The sequence below is a fragment of the Passer montanus genome, unplaced genomic scaffold (genome assembly GCF_014805655.1).
Source record: "Passer montanus isolate IOZ18808 unplaced genomic scaffold, ASM1480565v1 scaffold164, whole genome shotgun sequence".
NCBI lineage: Eukaryota > Metazoa > Chordata > Aves > Passeriformes > Passeridae > Passer > Passer montanus.
Window position 1 is genome coordinate 179,317 of NW_024363605.1, and position 11,695 is coordinate 191,011.

Here is an 11,695-nt window from a genome sequence, read left to right on the forward strand (position 1 = left end):
TGTTCTCCACAACATACTCTAGTACTAAAGCAGTTTTAAGGAGCTGTTTCCATCTCCAGTGTTGTGCCTAGTGTGTTCAGTGACAATAGCTCTTTTTGGTAGGAAATTGCCTCACCATTACTTAGGAATTAATGTAGAAATCAATGTAGACAATTTCTTGTTTCTGTTAAAGAGTAGTAAATAATGTTAAAATAGTAATATCTGGTATGAGTTAATCCATTTGTACCAAACAGGTTTTGTTTTACTGAACTCCGTTGGGACAGGTGTGTGCTGACATTTTAGGTCTTCATTCTTCCAAAAAACTAGTGTGGCTGCAGCTGAAATTTCAGTTTTGTTCTTTAAATTTTATGCTGAATCTTTTATTTGTGAAAAAGCCAGAAGCAGTAGCTATGGAATACAGTTGTGTGGGATGCTGATACGAGCAGAATGAAAAGAAAGTTCATGGAATTAGTTGTTTGTTTCTTAAGCTTTTTATTTTCCTCTCTAGTCTATTTACTTACCTTAAGATATAAGTGGAAAACACCTGAGTAATGGTAAGTACCTTCTGGTCCACCTATCCTTAAACTCCCATGGTGTATTTGGATATGGCCAACACAAAACCAGTATTTCTAGCATGTATTTTCCAGGCCCATAGCCCTAGCAATTCATTGGTAATAATTTTATTTTTTGTATTTTTAAAGCTTTTAACAAGTGAAAAAAAATTAGCATAAAATATGAAATTTAGTGATGGTGGTTAATTTGCATAAAGATGTAAGAATTGCTGTTGTCCTGATTAAAAGGAAACAACTATTTCTGAACCTTGCGTAACAAAATAATTATGATTTTTGAATTATTTGTAGCATCTTCACAAACCTATTCAAAAACTACTCTTGAGACTGAGGCATTACCACAGTTGATCCGATGTTTGCACTAACAAAAAGAAGGGCTTTGCTATAAGGCTGACAGTCTCAGCTGTGTTAGGATGCATGTGAGGGAGTCAGGTGAGTGCATGTTTCTTGTATGCCAGATAGGTGACTGTAAAGGAAATGCTGCTCCAGGGTGCTGCAAGTCCCTCTGATGCCTGCTATTCAAACCTGAAGTGTCCAGACCCAGCCTGTACTGAGTGCACCTATTTTTAAACCCCAAATTCCCACCCCTCTACTTCATCCTCAATGTTTCTTGAAGGCTTTGGAAATCACTGCTGCAAGACTTCTGAGATGTTTTTGAAGAAAATGAGGCAAGGAGACCTGCTCCTTTAGGATGCCTTTATTAAATTATCAGCTCTGGGTGGGGGCCCGAAGGGTCGTGCACTCTGCTGCTGCTCCCTTTGACGATGCAGAAGAGGAGATGGAACAGTTTTGTTCCCAGCAGAACTGGAGCTTTCTTCCTCACAGGTGTGACTAGAAAGATAGTTTTTGGCTTGTTGTATAGGGTCCTCATTCTGACCCAGTTCTAGTCAGGTCATGGTGACATCTAAAATCTTGCTGGTGGAGTAGGAGGACTTCTTGCTAGTAGGACCCATTGCTTAGTTCCTTAAATCATCAGCTAGCTCATTGTTTTTAGGGTCTTCTGTTGGACTTTCTTGAATGTCCCTTAATTTGCATATTTCCCAGAGGTGTTACCTGGCACCATTTTGGAGAGCAGCAGAGGCAGTATCTGACAGATGCAACATGGCTACCGGTAAGGTAAGGGGATTAACAGTGGGGGTAAAGGTTTAACATTTAACAACAATTTAATTAACACAATTAACTTACTACAATTTCAGATTACCATTAGCAGCTCTAATTGTATTAATTTATGAAATTGTTCATAACATTTTGACACATAAACTTTAGATCTATATTGAGTTCAACCACTAAGGCTGAAGCCTGAATAACACACTTGAACATTACATATTATTTATATGACACAGGTTTTTCATCAGGCAAGTCTGTCTCCTCTGAAAATAAACACACAGATCATGGCAGAAAATCATGTGACACAGATCACATGAGAGAAAATAATCAGAAAGCTTTTATTAATGCAGTACCCTTAGACCTCCACTGTGTTTTATTTGCATCAGAACTAGTATTTGCTGCAGTAACTGAAACATTTGGAAAGTAATCTCACTCATCACTTAGAATTAGTTACTGGATTTGGGTTTCCCTAATTCTAGCATTGATATGTGGCTACCTGTATTTGACACTTTGACATTCTTTTTAATCACTAAGGAGCACAGCAAACTTCAAAGCTCTGATTTGTGTAAGCATACTAGATCATCATTCTTTTCCAGTCTTGGAACTGTGAAAAGCAGTCAATGGCTAAGCAACACATATGTCTTAGTTTGAAAGAGAGGTGTCTGCTGGGTAAGACAGGAGCCTTGAAATGGAGAATGTAAGCCCTCTCCCTACAAATTATTATAATTATTAAATTAAGGGGCTCTTGGGCACATATATGATGATAGGAATAACAGTTCTTTACTGGTATGTGTAACAAGGCAAACAAACAACAAACAGAACCAAGAACCCCCGTGACAGCCTTCTTGGCCAAGATGGGAAGGAATGGAGGGACGGCTTTACTCAACTAAACCCTGGAGCAGTCAATTCTCAGTGCGCCTTCAGGAGGAGCACCAAGTAGAAAACAGCAGGAATGAGCAAAAAAATCCCGGGGTGGACGGGATGTATCAGAAGCTCCGCAGTGGTATCCGGAACTCTGGGACGTCCTGGCAGGGCAGAAGATTGTGGTTTATACCGTGGGGAATCCCAGAGCAGTACAGAAGAAACGGCAGGGACAGGGCAGCAGCAGCTTGGCTCCCAGCAGGGCGAGGAGAGGCGGAGCTCAGGATTCCGGCGACACACAAGCAGATGGTCGAACTCTAGCAGTGCCAGTGAATTCTCCCACAGTAAGTGACAGCCCCCCATCCTCCTCTGATGCCAAAGAACGAGAGAGAGCAGCTGGCCCAGCCCCTGTCTTCTACTTGCCTCTATTCTTCTGTCTCTCCAAGAGAAACTCCCCGAGAAAAAAGTGTAGCCAGATGCCATACTCTTTTCCCGACTTCAGCTACTTGTTTTGTCTTTAAGTACCCATAAGTATCCAGTAATTAGTTTCCTAGCAACTTATTGGGGAAAATTCTATAAGTAAAAGAAAAAAAGAAAGAAACCCAACCCCCAACAACATAAAACATACCAAGGCACCAAGTATCCATAATAAAGCTGTTACAGGTCCACAGCCTGAAATGCCCTTTAGTCTTTTTTCTGGAACTTACTGTTTCATCTCCTTTTAGTACTGCTTGCAAAGAAGATGTTAATATGAGACAGCTTTCTAGTTTAAATTTTAACGAAATTTCACCTGGGAGTGTTATGGATGAGTAATGAGATGGTTGGCTCTCACAATTAAGGAGTGAACATTATATGTATGTTAAGAGAAGTTTTGTAGATATATAGTTATGTTACTGAAATACATCTTCTCCTCCCCTCATTGTTATCACGGGTAGTCGGCCTGGGTAGTCGGCACACTTGGGGAGGGTTGGCTTGTTACTATACTAACACCTGTTATGAATAGAAAATTGTAATTTTTTTTAGTTTCAGAGTTAAAAAAAACCAAGCCAGACCGAGTCAGCCTCCTTTAGGTTCGCTGCCGAAGGAAAGCTTTTCAAATACCTGTTAATGGCGGTGACCTCCAATCAAGATGCAGGAAAGTGATCTCCACCACTGGATGGTAAGGAAGGAGTTTACTGACAAGACTCTAGGAGGGGGCTAGAGATATGAAAGGGGCAATGTTATGAGTAAAAAGCTATCCTTTTGTTAAGGATATAGTTAGTAATTGCAGATAAAGTTGTATAAAATATATAAACCAAACCAACTGTACTTAGGGGAAGGGAGAGGGAAGAATTTTCATCCTCAGGATGGCGAAACCGCAGCAGATGGACAGGGAGGCACCACCACATTTACATGTGGAGGAAACCTCGGCTGCACAGGAGATGGGCATTCATGAAGGCATGTGTCCAGTGATGCCCAAGAGATGATGGCCTGGACGAGATACCAATCTGAGATAACACCTGCCATCTGAATGCCAGATTCCGGGAATCCTGGAAGCGCATTAATCAACTCCCGGACAAAAGCTTTGTGCAGCCTGGACCGAAGAAAAGAACCAACTTGAATATGAAGAACTCTAAAAAGAAACAAAGGGACTCTGCCACGGGTAAATTAAAGAGTGTAAGAACCGCTGCCTCGGAGCAGCCGGTGTGGACGAGGAGGAATTGGTGCTGTAGAGGCCATATCCACGTTCACCCACCTTACCTCCCAGGAGTGTTATGCTGTCCGTTTTATTGTTGGCTGTCGGGACTGTATTACGGTCGTAAAATAAATTCTTTTTATTTTTATTGGAATTGGGCATGTTTAATTTTTACTTATAACACTTTTTTTTTTAAGGTTGCAGAGTTAAAACAACTTGAACCAGTTGCTGTTGAATTGAAGGTTACCTGCATGTTGCAGCCACCTATTAAGAGTTCTTCTTCAATTACCTGTTAATAGTTGGTGATTAGCCATTGTTCCCCCGATGCTTGCCAGGGAGTGACACCAGACCCCGCAGGTAGCAGGGGAAGGGGAGTGACATCAAACCTAGTATGCAGATGAGAATGCATTTCACCAGATTTTGTGATTTTCCAGGAAAAAAACCCTAAAAACAACGAGCCAACATGGAATTAAGAGACCTATGTCTAAAGATGAGGAACTTAATCCAGTATCCTCCTCAATTCAGTATCTGCTAAGATCCTTTTTACTTCTCAACCCAAACTAAAAAGATATTAACTAGAGAGAGGACCTGGAATGTTAGACAAGAAAAAGCGGAATCTTCTGCTCTCCTGTGAGGACAGAAGCCCCAGCTCTGCCTGCAGACCAGTGGACACAGCTGCATCACCCTCCTCCTCCGTGCCACTCCTGGGAGCAATGGCAGCGTGGGCACGACCCGTCGGTTTCTCCCCACCTGAGTTGATTCTTTTTTTAATAAAGGCATTTAAAAAGGAGAAAAGTCTCCTGCCTTATTTATTACAGGCAACATCCATTTTGAAGAGGAGCACGTGGCTAGTAGTCACCGAGCCTCCCAGTACTGTAATTTTTCCTTATTTCATCCTTTTTTGTTGTAGTTTTAGTTAAAGTTTAATACATTTTTTTAAAAGTGAGCAGTCATATCTCATAGGAGGGTTGATTATATTTCTCCTGTAATAAAATCTGCAGGTGAATCCTCTATCCAGAATACAATAAGCAGGAGGTCAGTTTAGAAATATCTAGAATACAAAATTGTAATTCTACCTCACAGAACTCCATCAAAGCTATAAAATCTGGAAGGGTAAGGTCTAACTTTTTTTTTTTTCTTGTCATGTAAGAAAACAAGGCTGGAGAACCACTTTCAAAGATTCTAAGTGTTCAATAAGTCATGTCAAATTCCAAATAAACACATCTGAAGAGTGAGGTTGAAGTTATTCATTAACTGTAATGCTGGAGGAAAATATGCACAGGAGGGATACACCATAAGCTTTAATGAAAAAGCAACAAAGCACAACACTCTCTAGTTTGATGTTTTAAAATTATTCTTTCTTTCAAATGTCTCTGCGAGTGACTGAAGAGAGGTGAACTATCACAACAGATCACCTTCCAACATGTTCTGGACAAGTTTTTAAAATATGGTTTCCATCTGATGTGTTACCTTTGACGGTGCAGCCTTCCTCATTTTGTTTTAATTAAATTAATACATTGTAAAATGAATGGACTTTATCTTTGGGATAAATAGGTATCTTTGGGATGACAGTTGGACCCCCAATTGCCTTCCTTATGATTGTTCTAAATTTTGAGGCAGATTGTTATAAATGAGAAGCTTGACTAGGCCAATATTCAACCAGGAATCAATTTATTAATTAATATGGTAAAGTATGAGCAATACAGCTCTGGGTACGGTGGGGGAAGTTTTCCCTCCAACTGCACACCAATAGTTGAGGCTTACAGATATTTATAGGGGTACTCATAAGCTTTCTCAGCAGTTTCTATTCCAAATTTTTACGTCACAATTCTATACACTATTGTGATTTAGTTTTTCTCAGGATATGTCCCAGAAAGGAATATTCCCAGATGGTGGTGGTCCGGCTTCCGAAAGAAAAAAGAAGTCTCCCTGCTGGTGACGTCCAGATTCCAGATGTGGGTCCACCTTTTAATTGCAAGGACTATAAATCTCATAACAGTGATGTCCAGCTTCCCTTGGTCGAAACTATCAATCCTTGAGTTGATGTTCATCTTCCTTTCTCAAGCTGCTTTTCACTGTTTTGTTAAGGTGTTGAGATAAGCATGTTTCCTTTTTATATATTCTAAAGCTATAGTTTCAAAGATCCTTATTACAAGAAATATTCTAAAATTATACTTCAAAAGGTTATTATTGCAAAACTCTTTAAGGCTTAGCTAGAAGCAGAAAGTTCCTGTCAAACAGCAATATCCCCCTTAAAGCTTTAATTTAAATGCTCCTAAATCAACTTAAGACTTATAAAGGTTAATTGCAAACAAAGGATAGATTCCATTCTTTACTTCCTTAGTGATTTATTAATCTCTATAACTGTCCCATGGTTGGTTTCCACACATATCACAATCACAAATACACATATTGCCTGTATGTACCTGACATGAAACACAGCTTTGTATTTCATGAGATGGAATCAAATGCATATTAAGCTCACTAATGGTACTTGAGTAAAGTTATCCTACCATACTTATCACAGAGATTTTGAAGGCTATAAAGCATTTCAGTGCTTCAGCCTCCCTAGGGACAGGTTTTCTGACCCCCTATTATATAAGTAAAACAGATGTCCATGATAATCAGTGGTAGTGGCAACATCAGAACAGAACTTGAACCCTTTTTAGTGAGTTCTGATACAAATCCAACCAAACAGCATGGGATGCAACTGTAAATGGAAACCCCATTTAGGAGCTCAGAAATGCAAATACTGTGTCTCTTATGGTGGGGCAACTATTGTTGGAATACCGTTAGGCCCAGGAAAAAAGCTGCATTCTGACCCACCAACTGTTGACGAAAAGTGGGAAGGCCCCTTTGCCAACAGAATGTGGAACTTGAAAGGACATTATTTGATTTGTGGCCAACATGATTATTCCAAGTTATCTGCAGAGTGGTCAGGGATATGTTATATATTCTATATTAGACTGTTGGAGTATTTTTGCTACCACAAGCTCAGGGAAATCTGGAATCAAAGCATATGTAACTAGAAAAAAGCAGTCAATTGACACATCCCTGGCTGGAGGGAGTGCCCCAAAGCAGAAGAAAGATGAATGGCCACCAGAACAGATTATACAGCACTGCAGACCAGGCACTTTGAGTCCTAAGAAGTTAATATCAGGTACTAGAGAACCCATTTACAATTTGACTTAGGTAATTAGTTTACAAGCTGTCTTTTAACTAATTATCAACCAGACAGGTACAGCTTTTGATCTTCTTTCTGATCAACCCACTCAGTTGAGAAACGTGATATTTAAACATGGGATGGTGTTAGATTATCTATTAGCAAAAAAGGAGGAGTTCATGGAAAGATAAATTACTCAAACTACTGTTTTCAAATGGATGACAACAGAAAAGTGGTAAAACAGATAGCAAAGGAAATATGACAATTAACTCATGTACCAGCCCAAACATGGAAAGGATAGTAATGTGACATGTTTTCATGGTTACCTGGTGGACTATGGGTTAAACAAATGCTATTCTTCCTTTATGTTCTATAGCAACTTAAATCTTTTTTTACCCTGCATGATACTCTGCTTAGTGCAGCTCATTCTGATGGAGAAGGAAGACTCATTCACCAGATGATGATCTACAAGTCTCGTCTTTATTCCCGAATCGCCAATTATTATACACTTTTTAATTAGCTCATGCATAGTGCAAAATCCCAGCTCACCATTGGCTAATTAGTTATCAGCTATCTACGTGCTGTTTTGGTGTAACTATCACTACTTTCCCAAGGTTTGGCTTTACCACCTGTTACTGTGCATTACTTCATCCCGTGGGACAAGGACACAGTTTAATTGGAATGGCAACTCCCCTCATTCTCTATCTCGGTCAAATTAATCTCACTGTGACCTTTAGCTCGGAGCCAGCTTGTTACAAAGCTCTCAACATCATTCAGCATGTAATTAAGGGGATGCAGGTGGTAGCCATGACTACTGATCCAGAAATAGCTAAAGAACAGAAAATTATGTCACTGTGGATAATTGCAAAGCCAAGAAGACCCAGGAAGAAAATATTAAATCAATTATTGTCACAGTTCTGGAGACAACAAACAAACTCAGCGTTCGTGCAGCAAACTGCCGTTTATTGAAGGGCCCCTTCAATAAACTTCAAGGGCTTCAAACTTCCGACTCTTATAGAGTTGATTGCACAAAGGTTTGAACTCTGCCCAGCTTACTGGCCAATGATGTGGGTGAATCCTTGGCTCAAAGGAATTGGCTGGGGTCCCCTTGTTTGAGTCTGAATTCAGCCAATCACTTTCATACTTGGGGATTTCTGTACTTCAATAAGCTAAGGAGATAGCTAGTCGAGTAAGTAACTATCAAGGCTGAGCTGTTTGTGTATGTATAGACCAGCTATAGTTGTCACAAATGATAATTAAGGTTTGCCAAGAGAATAATTGAGAAAATAAAAAGAGGAGGGCTTGAAATGAATAAGACGAATGTGTCTTTATAAACAGACCATGTGAATTTGCTTGTAGATAGGGACAGATAAGGAAGTAACAGAAGAAAGAAACTAGCAGTTCTAAAAAATTTGGCTACTTGACATGGACTGATGCTCAGCCAAGGCTTTGTTAAATACCTGAACTTAGAGAAAAAGAACAGAGACATAATGGAATTATGAATAGTGTTACAAAAGAAAAACAAAATGGGGGTGCATATTAGAAGTGGGCACAGAGAAGGTGATTCAGGGTGTCTCTACCTTCCAAGTACCTCAGCCAATGGGGAAAGGAAGAGGGTGACACAGCTGGGAGCTTTGGGTAATAAGGGAGTTGCTTTCCCCAGCGATTATAAGAGATTCCAGGGGAAATGCCCCATGGCCTCTCCCTTTATTTGAATAAAGTTACAGGACTCCTATGTCTTCTCCTTGGACATAAAACTCTGGCATTTTGAATTTTTCCACAAAGTTTCCTCTTTAAGATTATGTGACTGTGAAAGCTTGTGAAGCTCTTTTATGATTAAATGAAATGTATTTACAAATGTCTGCATGACCAGGCTTGATTTCTATAAACTTGCTAGCAATTGTCAGTAATGTCAAAGAATACAGGTTGGCTGGTTCATTGGTGTAATAAATGTATCAAATTCATGCTCAAATAAATGTAATAAATATATTCGTACTTGGGAAAAGATATATATATATATCGAATCACGCTTTAGACTATGTTACAAAAATAACCTAGGTTTTTAGATATCTCACACAAGGGTTGGGAAATTGGTTACTTCACTAGATGGTAGCACACAGAGCTGTTCACTGAATAAGAGCCCAAATTAGCAAGTAAAGGGAGTAGCTCCTAAGGACATTCTGATCAAGTCTCGGAGCTCAAGCCATCATTGGCCAATAACGACTGAGGACAGCTCTGGACTAGCATGTGAATACCTGGTTCCGGTAACTTGTATCTTACCTGTATCTGTCCCTGGATGCGGTATTGTTTGCCCCAAGACAGCTTTGTCCGAGCAGGAGATGGGATTCCTCCAATGCCAGACAGGTGGGACAGCAGACTACATGAATATTTGAATCCTTCCCTGGACACTTTTTCTGCCAACTTGAAGATAGAACTCTTCTAACACTGGGCATGGGATGAGGACTGTTATGAATAAAAAGTTGTCTATTTTTTTTAAGGTTGCAGAGTTAAAACAAGTTGGACCAGTTGCTGTTAAGTTAGCTTCATTGTTAAGAGTTCTTCTTCAATTACCTGTTAATGGTTGGTGATTAACCATTGTCCCCCTGATGCTTGCCAGGGAGGGACACCGGGACCCTGCAGGTACCAGGAGAATGAGAGTGGCATCAGAGCTAGTATGCAGATGAGAAATGCATTGCACCAATTTTTGCAGTTTTCCAGGAAAACCCCTAAAAATAACGAGCCAACATAGAACTAGGGGACCTAGGTGATGTCTAAGGATGGGAGCGTAGTCCAGTGCCTGCTCGGATCCTTTTTGCTTCTCACCTTAACCTAAATGATGTTGACTAGAGAGAAGACCTGGGGTGTTGGCGGAATCTAATATCTCGTGAGGACAGAATCCCCAGCTCACCCGTCGATTTCTCCCCACCTGAGCTGATTCTTTTTAATAAAGGCATTAAAAAGGAGAAAGATCTCCTGCCCATTTATTTCAAGGACTATATGAATATTCGGAGAAAGAAACAAAAGAAACCCAGCTTCGGGCAAGAAAAACGGTATATAACTGCAGCTCACCAGAGCGGACATTGTGAACTTCACAGATCTGATGCGAGAGGGGTCAGACCTGTGTTCACCCAGGGTTGTCCTTTTGATTGTGGCTGGCAGAGATTGTATTTCAATTCATGAAATAAAATCTATTTCCTTTTTATTTTAATCTGGCTTTCTTAAATTATTGATTTGGCCTGATCTGGTTGTTGCCTATAACATTGGTTTTCAGGAGAAGTTCGCCTGATGTTTCAAAGCTTATTACTTGCTCTGCTGATGTACCAACTACAAGCTTTCTTAATGACTTGAAACAGGATGCCTTATTTTCTAAAATATAGCAGTTTCTAAAGTTTTTGTTAGAGGCAGTTGAACACTTCAACTTTCAAACCTTAATATTCTAAGAAGCAATGGAGAAACAATTCTTTACTTTTTACTCATTCCCTGCACCAGGGGAGACCTGGAGCAGAGCAAGAATGAGTGTGAAGCTCTGCAAGCAAGGACCAGGGGTGCCAGGGCCCAGTGGTGCCACTTGCTAGTGAAAGGAGGAGCTTGAGAAGTAGATAGATGGTACAGGTCAAAACAGTTTCAGCTGGTCTTGATTAAAGCTTCAGCTTTTATGACCACAGGGCCATTTTGAAACATCAAGGATGGTAGTTGGTCCAACATGACTGAGTATGACAAAACAGTTTCTCATGTCTTTCAAGTCTGGGCAAGCTGGTGAGAAGCATTTTGAACCAGAAACAGCAAGTGATGATCCACCATGTAAGAGATAGAATAATGTTTTGCTTCAGCCATAATAATGTATACTTATATCTTTTAGGCAAAGATGTAGTTAGCATGAACCTAGGCTGCTTGATTTTGGGGTGGGGCAGGAAAAGGGGAGTTAACCAGTGCTTGGTATTTAGAAGTATAGAAAGGGGAGGGAAGGGAGGTATCAGCTTGAGCACTGTGGGGAGTCAGAAAGAATGTGAGGAATGTGAGTTCCTGATACCCAGCCAACGGGAAAACAGGACATGGTTGAGGAAGGGTATAAAAGTTTGTGCATTTTAGAGAGATGTATGCCTCCTCAGTGAGATTCACCTGACTCAGATTACTTGTTTATATCAGTAAGTAAGTGATGCTTTGATGACTTTGTCCTCTTTCAACTTGTTATAGATGGATGAGATGATTTGCTTTCACAATTAAGGGATGAATATTGTGTGAATATTAAGAGAAGCTTTATTGATGTATAGTTATGTTATTGTAGTTTAGATGTTCTCTGATCTCCCTACAGTTCTCCTTCCCCCCCGCCCCCAGCACCCC